A 13358-nucleotide genomic window follows, 5' to 3' on the forward strand; every position below is an offset into this window, starting at 1 on the left:
GTGTCACATCCTCTCACTATGTCACATCCTCTCACTGTGTCACATCCTCTCACTGTGTCACATCCTGTCACTGTCACATCCTGTCACTGTCACACCCTGTCACTATGTCACATCCTGTCACTATGTCACATCCTCTCACTGTGTCACATCCTGTCACTATGTCACATCCTCTCACTGTGTCACATCCTGACACATCCTGTCACTGTCACATCCTGTCACTGTGTCACATCCTCTCACTATGTCACATCCTGTCACTGTGTCACATCCTGTCACTGTCACATCCTATCACTGTGTCACATCCTCTCACTATGTCACATCCTCTCACTGTGTCACATCCTCTCACTATGTCACATCCTGTCACTATGTCACATCCTCTCACTGTGTCACATCCTGTCACTGTCACATCCTCTCACTGTGTCACATCCTGTCACTGTGTCACATCCTCCCACTGTGTCACCTCCTCTCACTATGTCACATCCTGTCACTGTCACATCCTGTCACTGTGTCACATCCTCTCACTGTGTCACATCCTGTCACTATGTCACATCCTCTCACTGTGTCACATCCTCTTACTATGTCACATCCTGTCACTGTCACATCCTGTCACTGTGTCACATCCTGTCACTGTGTCACATCCTCTCACTATGTCACATCCTGTCACTATGTCACATCCTCTCACTGTGTCACATCCTCTCACTGTGTCACATCCTGTCACTGTCACATCCTGTCACTGTCACATCCTCTTACTATGTCACATCCTCTCACTGTGTCACATCCTGTCACTATGTCACATCCTCTTACTATGTCACATCCTCTCACTGTGTCACATCCTGTCACTATGTCACATCCTGTCACTGTGTCACATCCTCTCACTGTGTCACATCCTGTCACTACGTCACATCCTGTCACTGTCACATCCTCTCACTGTGTCACATCCTGTCACTGTGTCACATCCTCTCACTGTGTCACATCCTCTCACTATGTCACATCCTGTCACTATGTCACATCCTGTCACTGTGTCACATCCTCTCACTGTCACATCCTGTCACTGTCACATTCTCTCACTGTGTCACATCCTCTCACTATGTCACATCCTCTCACTATGTCACATCCTACACACATCATTTGATTGGTCCTCTAAACAGTGTATGGAACAGTACACACACTGCTGGCTGTTGCCATTAAGCCAGACCAAAACATAACCCCAAAAACAGCTAAGTTATTTCTTTGATAACGCTACTTTCCCTTTCTGCCACTACTACTACTACTGCTGCTATAGCAAATACTGTCACAGTGACCACTGCTATACGGTTACCACTGCTATACGGTTACCACTGCTATACAGTGACCACTGCTATACCATGACCACTGCTATACCGTGACCACTGCTATACCGTGACCACTGCTATACAGTGACCACTGCTATACGGTTACCGCTGCTATACAGTGACCACTGCTATACGGTTACCACTGCTATACAGTGACCACTGCTATACGGTTACCACTGCTATACGGTTACCACTGCTATACAGTGACCACTGCTATACGGTAACCACTGCTATACCGTGACCACTGCTATACGGTTACTACCAGAGGTGGGAAGTAACGAAGCACAAATACTTCACTACTGTACTGAAGTTTTACTTGAGTATTTATTTTACCGAAACTTTTTACTTTTACCCCCTACATTTCAGCACAAATATCTGCACTTTGCACTCATTACATTTTCAGATCAGGCCCGTTACTTTAGTTTTATTTGTTAACTCTTGTAATTGTTAAAACAATTTGTTTAATCATCAACATATTTTAAATAATAGTAATTATGCACTAAAATTGTGCCCCACAACATGTGTGCATCCCTGTTACCAAAACCTATGTAGCCTGGCAGAGGAAGAGAAAAAACAGTGAGTCACATGACACAGAGGAACTGTTATCATCAAGCCATTTGCTAACACCATGGATAGACCCAAAGGTAAGCTCCTCTATCTCCTCTATTTTTTGTATTTTTCCAGTCTTTTCAGCCTTGACTGAGAGTGCCACTTGGTTGCATTCGTTACCAGAAGAAGACAAATGAATTTCAAAGTTTTCTTTCTTTATTTGCATAACTAAGTTTGTCCTTGACCTTGACAGTAACGTTACATTCCACACCTAGCATCTATTCCTGAGAAAAAGCCAACATTAGCATTGATTTGCAACCTTGTTACTGTTACCCTTGCAATCCTGTTGATCCTTCATTGAAAAGATATTGAATATATTGATCCTTCATTGAAAATATTATCAAACAACATTCCTGTGGTCCAGTGGTTAGCGCTGTTGCCTCACAGGGTTGGAATCCCAGCCGTCCCAGGTCCTGTCTGTGAGGACTTTGCATGTTCTCCCCGTGTTAGTGTGTGTGGAGTTTGCATGTTCTCCCCGTGTTAGTGTGGGTTTCCTTCCACCACAAACACATGCATACTAGGATTAGCGCTCCAATCGTGACCTCAATCAAGGGACGGGCTAAAGACCTGAAATTGATAAGAAACATTTTGTAAATGTTGCAAGAGTGTCCAGGAAAAGTTGTGTTAAAACATACTATAAATATCCAGGAAAGGTTGTGTTAAGACATACTATAAATGTCCAGAAAAACCCATAAAGAATGTTTCAAAAATATTGAATGACTTATTAGACATTTTGGGGTGAAAAAAGGTTGTTCTAGAACTCTATGACATATTATAATCATCTAGAAAACTCTATCCCGCTATAGCATACCACAGATGCTAATTCTGCTACAGTGACTGCTGTGGATGCTAATTCTGCTGCTACTACTATACTTCTTGCTTAAGGTAGCATTAGGTCACATGCTAATGTAGCATTACCAGTACTACAACTACGGTCAAAGCTGGTCCCACTACTACTGCCACTAATACCTTGACTGCTACAACAACAAACCTGATACAACTCCTGTTGATGCTTTTACCTCTGTAACGACAGTTACAGCCGCTGTTACGCCTCCTGTATACTGCCTCAGCTACAGCTACTGCTAATCAACAATTAGCAGGCCTCTACATCATCCCTGTAGATGTGCAGTTATCTATGAAATATCAGTTACTATTATTTGTTTTACATTTCATAAAATAAGCAAGACTGGAAAAATGAGAATAGGTGTCCTGCTCCATGTACACAAAATACCACTCTCAGTGTTCAGTTTAAACTGGTCTACAGTTGAAACTGGTCCATCTGCTGGGCAGAGTCCGTGGGGGTGAAACTTCAAGGCGTAACTGTTAATACATAAAACCAATGTGTGCATGCATGTAACCTCTCCTTCCTCTGTCCTATGGAAGGTCAATCAGTCAACTGCTACAGTTCATACAGACTGGAGGTGAAACCAAGGATAAACACACACACTCACACACTCATACACACACACACACACAGACACTCACACCCTCATACACACACACACACACACACACACACACACACACACACACACACACACACACACACTGAAATAATATTGAATAAAACAGGCAAAGAAAGAAAGAGGAAAAATTGGAAATACATATGCATTTCTCCGAAATATAAAAGTGCCTATGAGGAAATATCCTTGCAATTTTCACAAAAAGAAAAAAGGAAAAAGACAAGCCAAACTGAAGGAGCAGCATTTCACTGAGGCATAATCAGTCCTGGCCAGGGTCACCACAACACAGAGCAGTTCCACCCAGACTGTGATACAGGAATACATGGTTGTAATAGTATTAAACCACATGCGCGGACTGCTAATGCAAAAGCAACACAGCTGTGCAAGCTTTCTCACATTGCACCAAGGCCCTGAAAGCCCTGCATACAAATGACAGATTCTCCAGTGATGTAAATAAATTATTAAATGTAATCCCCGCGATCCCTCTTATTCTGCCACTGTGTAGCCCTGTGCCCCACCCCCCACAAACCCCCACCCTCCAACCTGCCTGCACCACCAACCCACTGCCTCAGAACCTCTCCTGAGACCCCCGCTCCGATAACGCCTCCACATAAATTCTATCCCCCGATTAGTATTCCGCTCAGGCGGCCAGATGAAAACCAAGGCGGCAGGCTGAGAGGTGCTCAAAATCACACAAGTCATATATCAATGACAACGTCTCAGTGCAGGATTGATTAGAAAAAGTTAGCTTTGTTTAAAAACAGATTAAGTTCTGTTTTTGCAGTGTAAGACAGGATCCACCAATAATCCTTTTCTTTTCTTTTCTTTTCTTTAGATTAAAGTGTGTGTGAGTGTGTCGCTGTTTTTCTTCTGGTCATCTCCTGTTGTCCTCATAAAAAAAAAAAAAAAGGCTTTCCTGTCTTCACATTAACTAAAATACATGTAACAGTCACAAATGATGAACATCTGCCATATCTCACACACACACACACACACACACACACTCTCTCTCTCTCTCTCTCTCTCTCTCACACACACACACAGACACGCACAAATATGTACATACATATATGTACAATGTCACCTTCTGCCTGTCTAGAACCGTGGAGCAGTCATATAGCTGTAGAAGCAGAGGGTCGGGGAGCAGAGTATGGTTTGTATGTAGAGACTGGTCACCCAGTGTGGATGGGACCATAGCCTAAATGCAGGCCTAGAACAGTTAGCTAACAGGGCTGCAGTGCTGCCTCCATAACTCTAATGTCTCTCACTGTTATAAACAGGCACGGCTAGACCGTTTCACAGAGCGCGGAGGTTTATGTCTCTCACTGTTATAAACAGACACGGCTAGACTGTTTCACAGAGCGCGGAGGTTTATGTCTCTCACTGTTATAAACAGGCACGGCTAGACCGTTTCACAGAGCGCGGAGGTTTATGTCTCTCACTGTTATAAACAGGCACGGCTAGACTGTTTCACAGAACGCGGAGGTTTATGTCTCTCACTGTTATAAACAGACATGGCTAGACCGTTTCACAGAGCGCGGAGGTTTATGTCTCTCACTGTTATAAACAGACACGGCTAGACTGTTTCACAGAGCGCGGAGGTTTATGTCTCTCACTGTTATAAACAGACACGGCTAGACTGTTTCACAGAGCGCGGAGGTTTATGTCTCTCACTGTTATAAACAGACACGGCTAGACTGTTTCACAGAGCGCGGAGGTTTATGTCTCTCACTGTTATAAACAGACACGGCTAGACTGTTTCACAGAGCGCGGAGGTTTATGTCTCTCACTGTTATAAACAGACACGGCTAGACCGTTTCACAGAGCGCGGAGGTTTATGTCTCTCACTGTTATAAACAGGCACGGCTAGACTGTTTCACAGAGCGCGGAGGTTTATGTCTCTCACTGTTATAAACAGACATGGCTAGACTGTTTCACAGAGCGCGGAGGTTTATGTCTCTCACTGTTATAAACAGGCACGGCTAGACCGTTTCACAGAGCGCGGAGGTTTATGTCTCTCACTGTTATAAACAGACATGGCTAGACCGTTTCACAGAGCGCGGAGGTTTATGTCTCTCACTGTTATAAACAGACATGGCTAGACTGTTTCACAGAGCGCGGAGGTTTATGTCTCTCACTGTTATAAACAGACACGGCTAGACTGTTTCACAGAGCGCGGAGGTTTATGTCTCTCACTGTTATAAACAGACACGGCTAGACTGTTTCACAGAGCGCGGAGGTTTATGTCTCTCACTGTTATAAACAGACACGGCTAGACTGTTTCACAGAGCGCGGAGGTTTATGTCTCTCACTGTTATAAACAGACACGGCTAGACTGTTTCACAGAGCGCGGAGGTTTATGTCTCTCACTGTTATAAACAGACATGGCTAGACTGTTTCACAGAGCGCGGAGGTTTATGTCTCTCACTGTTATAAACAGACATGGCTAGACTGTTTCACAGAGCGCGGAGGTTTATGTCTCTCACTGTTATAAACAGACACGGCTAGACTGTTTCACAGAGCGCGGAGGTTTATGTCTCTCACTGTTATAAACAGACATGGCTAGACTGTTTCACAGAGCGCGGAGGTTTATGTCTCTCACTGTTATAAACAGACACGGCTAGACTGTTTCACAGAGCGCGGAGGTTTATGTCTCTCACTGTTATAAACAGACATGGCTAGACTGTTTCACAGAGCGCGGAGGTTTATGTCTCTCACTGTTATAAACAGACATGGCTAGACCGTTTCACAGAGCGCGGAGGTTTATGTCTCTCACTGTTATAAACAGACACGGCTAGACTGTTTCACAGAGCGCGGAGGTTTATGTCTCTCACTGTTATAAACAGACATGGCTAGACCGTTTCACAGAGCGCGGAGGTTTATGTCTCTCACTGTTATAAACAGACATGGCTAGACTGTTTCACAGAGCGCGGAGGTTTATGTCTCTCACTGTTATAAACAGACATGGCTAGACCGTTTCACAGAGCGCGGAGGTTTATGTCTCTCACTGTTATAAACAGACATGGCTAGACCGTTTCACAGAGCGCGGAGGTTTATGTCTCTCACTGTTATAAACAGACATGGCTAGACTGTTTCACAGAGCGCGGAGGTTTATGTCTCTCACTGTTATAAACAGACATGGCTAGACCGTTTCACAGAGCGCGGAGGTTTATTTAGGACTTGTGGTCAAATGATGACATTACTGACTAATGTTTGTTTAAGACAAATACTGGATCTGAATTTGATTTGAGTGATCCAGTATTAATTCAATTCATTTTCCCTGGGGTTTTTTTTGTTGTTGTTGTTTTTTTAAACATGGAAATGACTCTTGAGGCATGATTTAAGAACACATTCACAAAACACAGAACATCTGTGAAAACTATGACTACTGTCTACCGTGGACACTTCTGTTTTCAAAACCATCTTGAAACCCAGTAATGGAGCACTTTCATTTCCCAGCCACCCAGTGTGTAACTGCCAAAGACTCAACATTAAAGAGGGTGTGTGTGTCACTGCCAAAGACTCTACATTAAAGAGGGGGTGTGTGTGTAACTGCCTCAGACTCAACATTAAAGAGGGTGTGTGTGTGTCACTGCCTCATACTCTACATTAAAGAGGGTGTGTGTGTCACTGCATCAGACTCAACATTAAAGAGGGTGTGTGTGTAACTGCATCAGACTCAACATTAAAGAGGGTGTGTGTGTCACTGCATCAGACTCAACATTAAAGAGGGTGTGTGTGTGTCACTGCATCAGACTCAACATTAAAGAGGGTGTGTGTGTCACTGCATCAGACTCAACATTAAAGAGGGTGTGTGTGTCACTGCATCAGACTCAACATTAAAGAGGGTGTGTGTGTGTCACTGCCAAAGACTCTACATTAAAGAGGGTGTGTGTGTAACTGTCTCAGACTCAACATTAAAGAGGGTGTGTGTGTAACTGCCTCAGACTCAACATTAAAGAGGGTGTGTGTGTGTAACTGTCTCAGACTCGACATTAAAGAGGGTGTGTGTGTGTCACTGCATCAGACTCAACATTAAAGAGGGTGTGTGTGTCACTGCATCAGACTCTACATTAAAGAGGGTGTGTGTGTCACTGCATCAGACTCTACATTAAAGAGGGTGTGTGTGTAACTGTCTCAGACTCAACATTAAAGAGGGTGTGTGTGTCACTGCATCAGACTCAACATTAAAGAGGGTGTGTGTGTCACTGCCTCAGACTCTACATTAAAGAGGGTGTGTGTGTAACTGTCTCAGACTCAACATTAAAGAGGGTGTGTGTGTCACTGCATCAGACTCAACATTAAAGAGGGTGTGTGTGTCACTGCCTCAGACTCTACATTAAAGAGGGTGTGTGTGTAACTGTCTCAGACTCAACATTAAAGAGGGTGTGTGTGTCACTGCATCAGACTCAACATTAAAGAGGGTGTGTGTGTCACTGCATCAGACTCAACATTAAAGAGGGTGTGTGTGTCACTGCATCAGACTCTACATTAAAGAGGGTGTGTGTGTCACTGCATCAGACTCTACATTAAAGAGGGTGTGTGTGTAACTGTCTCAGACTCAACATTAAAGAGGGTGTGTGTGTCACTGCATCAGACTCAACATTAAAGAGGGTGTGTGTGTCACTGCATCAGACTCAACATTAAAGAGGGTGTGTGTGTGTCACTGCATCAGACTCAACATTAAAGAGGGTGTGTGTGTCACTGCCTCAGACTCTACATTAAAGAGGGTGTGTGTGTGTAACTGCCTCAGACTCAACATTAAAGAGGGTGTGTGTGTAACTGTCTCAGACTCAACATTAAAGAGGGTGTGTGTGTCACTGCATCAGACTCAACATTAAAGAGGGTGTGTGTGTCACTGCCTCAGACTCTACATTAAAGAGGGTGTGTGTGTAACTGTCTCAGACTCAACATTAAAGAGGGTGTGTGTGTCACTGCATCAGACTCAACATTAAAGAGGGTGTGTGTGTCACTGCATCAGACTCAACATTAAAGAGGGTGTGTGTGTGTCACTGCATCAGACTCAACATTAAAGAGGGTGTGTGTGTCACTGCATCAGACTCTACATTAAAGAGGGTGTGTGTGTCACTGCATCAGACTCAACATTAAAGAGGGTGTGTGTGTCACTGCATCAGACTCTACATTAAAGAGGGTGTGTGTGTAACTGTCTCAGACTCAACATTAAAGAGGGTGTGTGTGTCACTGCCTCAGACTCAACATTAAAGAGGGTGTGTGTGTAACTGTCTCAGACTCAACATTAAAGAGGGTGTGTGTGTGTCACTGCCTCAGACTCAACATTAAAGAGGGTGTGTGTGTCACTGCATCAGACTCAACATTAAAGAGGGTGTGTGTGTAACTGTCTCAGACTCAACATTAAAGAGGGTGTGTGTGTCACTGCCAAAGACTCTACAGTAAAGAGGGTGTGTGTGTAACTGCCTCAGACTCAACATTAAAGAGGGTGTGTGTGTCACTGCCTCAGACTCAACATTAAAGAGGGTGTGTGTGTAACTGTCTCAGACTCAACATTAAAGAGGGTGTGTGTGTAACTGTCTCAGACTCAACATTAAAGAGGGTGTGTGTGTCACTGCATCAGACTCAACATTAAAGAGGGTGTGTGTGTAACTGCCTCAGACTCAACATTAAAGTATAAAGGAGAGAGAAGGAGACAGTGCTCATGCATGCAGTGTAAAGGAAAGAGAAGGAGACAGTGCTCATGCATGCAGTGTAAAGGAAAGAGAAGGAGACAGTGCTCATGCATGCAGTGTAAAGGAAAGAGAAGGAGACAGTGCTCATGCATGCAGTGTAAAGGAGAGAGAAGGAGACAGTGCTCATGCATGCAGTCTAAAGGAGAGAGAAGGAGACAGTGCTCATGCATGCAGTGTAAAGGAGAGAGAAGGAGACAGTGCTCATGCATGCAGTGTAAAGGAGAGAGAAGGAGACAGTGCTCATGCATGCAGGACAAAGGAGAGAGAAGGAGCCAGTGCTCATGCATGCAGGATAAAGGAGAGAGAAGGAGACAGTGCTCATGCATGCAGGATAAAGGAGAGAGAAGGAGACAGTGCTCATGCATGCAGTGTAAAGGAGAGAGAAGGAGACAGTGCTTGCTGACAGTGCCTGACAGTGGCAGAGTTTGCTGTCAGGCTGATGATGGAGTTATGCCACAGTTCAGAGAGGACGGGGAATCTGCTGAAATGAGTCAGAGGAAAAGATAATAAAGAACCTACACATAAGAATGTCACAGATAACCACTGACACACTAACAGACCCTGCACATAAATAATATCACAGATAACCACTGACACACTAACAGACCCTACACATAAATAATGTTACAGATAACCACCGACACACTAACAGACCCTACACATAAATAATGTCACAGATAACCACTGACACACTAACAGAACCTACACATAAATAATGTCACAGATAACCACCGACACACTAACAGACCCAACACATAAATAATGTCACAGATAGCCACTGGCACACTAACAGACCCTACACATAAATAATGTCACAGATAACCACCGACACACTAACAGACCCTACACATAAATAATGTCACAGATAACCACTGACACACTAACAGAACCTACACATAAATAATGTCACAGATAACCACTGACACACTAACAGAACCTACACATAAATAATGTCACAGATAACCACCGACACACTAACAGAACCTACACATAAATAATGTCACAGATAACCACCGACACACTAACAGACCCCACACATAAATAATGTCACAGATAACCACTGACACACTAACAGACCCTACACATAAATAATGTCACAGATAACCACCGACACACTAACAGACCCTACACATAAATAATGTCACAGATAACCACCGACACACTAACAGACCCTACACATAAATAATGTCACAGATAACCACTGACACACTAACAGACCCAACACATAAATAATGTCACAGATAACCACTGACACACTAACAGACCCTACACATAAATAATGTCACAGATAACCACTGACACACTAACAGAACCTACACATAAATAATGTCACAGATAACCACTGACACACTAACAGAACCTACACATAAATAATGTCACAGATAACCACCGACACACTAACAGAACCTACACATAAATAATGTCACAGATAACCACCGACACACTAACAGACCCCACACATAAATAATGTCACAGATAACCACTGACACACTAACAGACCCTACACATAAATAATGTCACAGATAACCACCGACACACTAACAGACCCTACACATAAATAATGTCACAGATAACCACCGACACACTAACAGACCCTACACATAAATAATGTCACAGATAACCACTGACACACTAACAGACCCAACACATAAATAATGTCACAGATAACCACTGACACACTAACAGAACCTACACATAAATAATGTCACAGATAACCACCGACACACTAACAGACCCAACACATAAATAATGTCACAGATAACCACTGACACACTAACAGAACCTACACATAAATAATGTCACAGATAACCACCGACACACTAACAGACCCAACACATAAATAATGTCACAGATAACCACTGACACACTAACAGAACCTACACATAAATAATGTCACAGATAACCACCGACACACTAACAGACCCAACACATAAATAATGTTACAGATAACCACCGACACACTAACAGAACCTACACATAAATAATGTCACAGATAACCACTGACACACTAACAGACCCTACACATAAATAATATCACAGATAACCACCGACACACTAACAGACCCTACACATAAATAATGTCACAGATAACCACTGACACACTAACAGACCCTACACATAAATAATGTCACAGATAGCCACTGGCACACTAACAGACCCTACACATAAATAATGTCACAGATAACCACTGACACACTAACAGACCCTACACATAAATAATGTCACAGATAACCACTGACACACTAACAGACCCTACACATAAATAATGTCACAGATAACCACCGACACACTAACAGACCCAACACATAAATAATGTCACAGATAACCACTGACACACTAACAGACCCAACACATAAATAATGTCACAGATAACCACTGACACACTAACAGAACCTACACATAAATAATGTCACAGATAACGACTGACACACTAACAACAATATTACAGACAGTGACTGAAAAAAAAACTCTAACAATAATATCACAGATAACCACTGACACACTAACAGCCATATTACAGACAATGTATAGCCATATTACAGACTGAAACATTAATATTACAGACAGTGACTGAAAAAACTCCAATAACAATATCACAGATAACAGCTGATAAACTGACAAGACTATCACAGATAATGACTGACACACTAACAACACTATTACAGATATGGACCGATACAACTTCAGTAATATCACAGATCATGACTGACGCGTTAATCATAGTATCACAGATGATGACTGAAAAACCCTAATTCTATAAAACTCTAAACAACTGACAGACTAAAAATTATGTCGCTTAAAACGACTGATAGACTAAATATCACGGATGAGATGAAAAAACAGTGGTCAAAAAGTCATTCTAATGCTATATTAGAGGAGGTAGGAAATCAATATCAGAGAGCATTATCTCAGCTGAAAACATGATCACTGGCTTGAAACACACACACACACACACACACACACACACACACACACATGCACAAATAAGCCTTGTTTCAGGCCTTTCCCTGCTGGGTGTCCTGCTGCGTTGTTTTAATATAGGGAAAATTGGCTGAGCAGGAAGGTGGATCCTGTTTGCTATGCTTGACTGTGTTCTCCCAGCCACAGCCAGGCAGCTCGCAAAGCCTGTGTCCTCTGACTGCATCCTCTCTCACTCACACCCTCTCCAACTCCAGCTGCTGCCCCCCCCCCTCCACACACACACACACACACACACACACACACCCTGCCATGCCACCCACCAGCCCCCTCCTTTAACTGCCCCAGCCTCCTGTCCTCTCCTGTATATCTCCATACAGACAGAATAACAACAGAGAGAAAGCAATGCTAAATACACCACTGTCTAATGCCACCACCACTGTCTACTCACCTTAATGGAGCGTATACTCCTTACTCACCTTACGCTTACAGACGGAGAGATTCCCCTCCGCCTTCCCAGCACCTGTGTCACCCACACGCCTATCACCCCCACCTAAAAAATCACATTTATGCATGATATCATTTTGATTTGACTTTGTTATAGACATGTGAAGCCCTTTGAGACTATAAATAGTGATACTGGGCTCTAAATAAATATTATTATTATTATTATTATTATTATTATTATTATTATTATTATTATTATTTCCCCATATTCTGTATGTTTGAAAATGAAATATCGCCAGTGACGTCTCTGCCTCAGTGGACCTTCCTAAATACAAAGGAAGAAACACTGTAATATCAGTCGATTCAGAAACGACACTATTATACATGACACAGGTGGTGAGACCTATTGGTTATAAGCCCGATTATCTTCCAGCACAAGACTTTGCTCACTCCCTCGCACCTGATTGGAAAAGACCAGCAGCGGTTTGTAGGCGCTTTTATCTGCTGATAACAAATTGGAATTTAATCTGGGACCCATTGGCCAGAATCACATTTGCGTTGAGGAGTTGTAATTGATATTATACCACCAAGGTATGCATGTGCTTGGTATGTGTCTGTTAGACCTCAGTTTATAGGGCAAGAAACCACATTCCTCTCTCCCCCTGTCTCTCTCTCTCTCTCCCTCTGTCTCTCTCTCTCTCCCTCTGTCTCTCTCTTCTTCTCTTCCACATCCTCTCTTACTCTGTGTTTCATAGTCTCTCTCTCACTCTCTCTCTCTCTCTCTCCCTCTTTCTCTGACTGATATGGGAGCAAATCTGAGATCTAGTCCACCATTCATTTCTCTGAGCTGTTGAAAGTCATACAGTCTCTGCAGCTGAGCAGCCCAT

The sequence above is a fragment of the Chanos chanos genome, chromosome 2 (assembly GCF_902362185.1).
Source record: "Chanos chanos chromosome 2, fChaCha1.1, whole genome shotgun sequence".
Taxonomy (NCBI): Eukaryota; Metazoa; Chordata; class Actinopteri; order Gonorynchiformes; family Chanidae; genus Chanos; species Chanos chanos.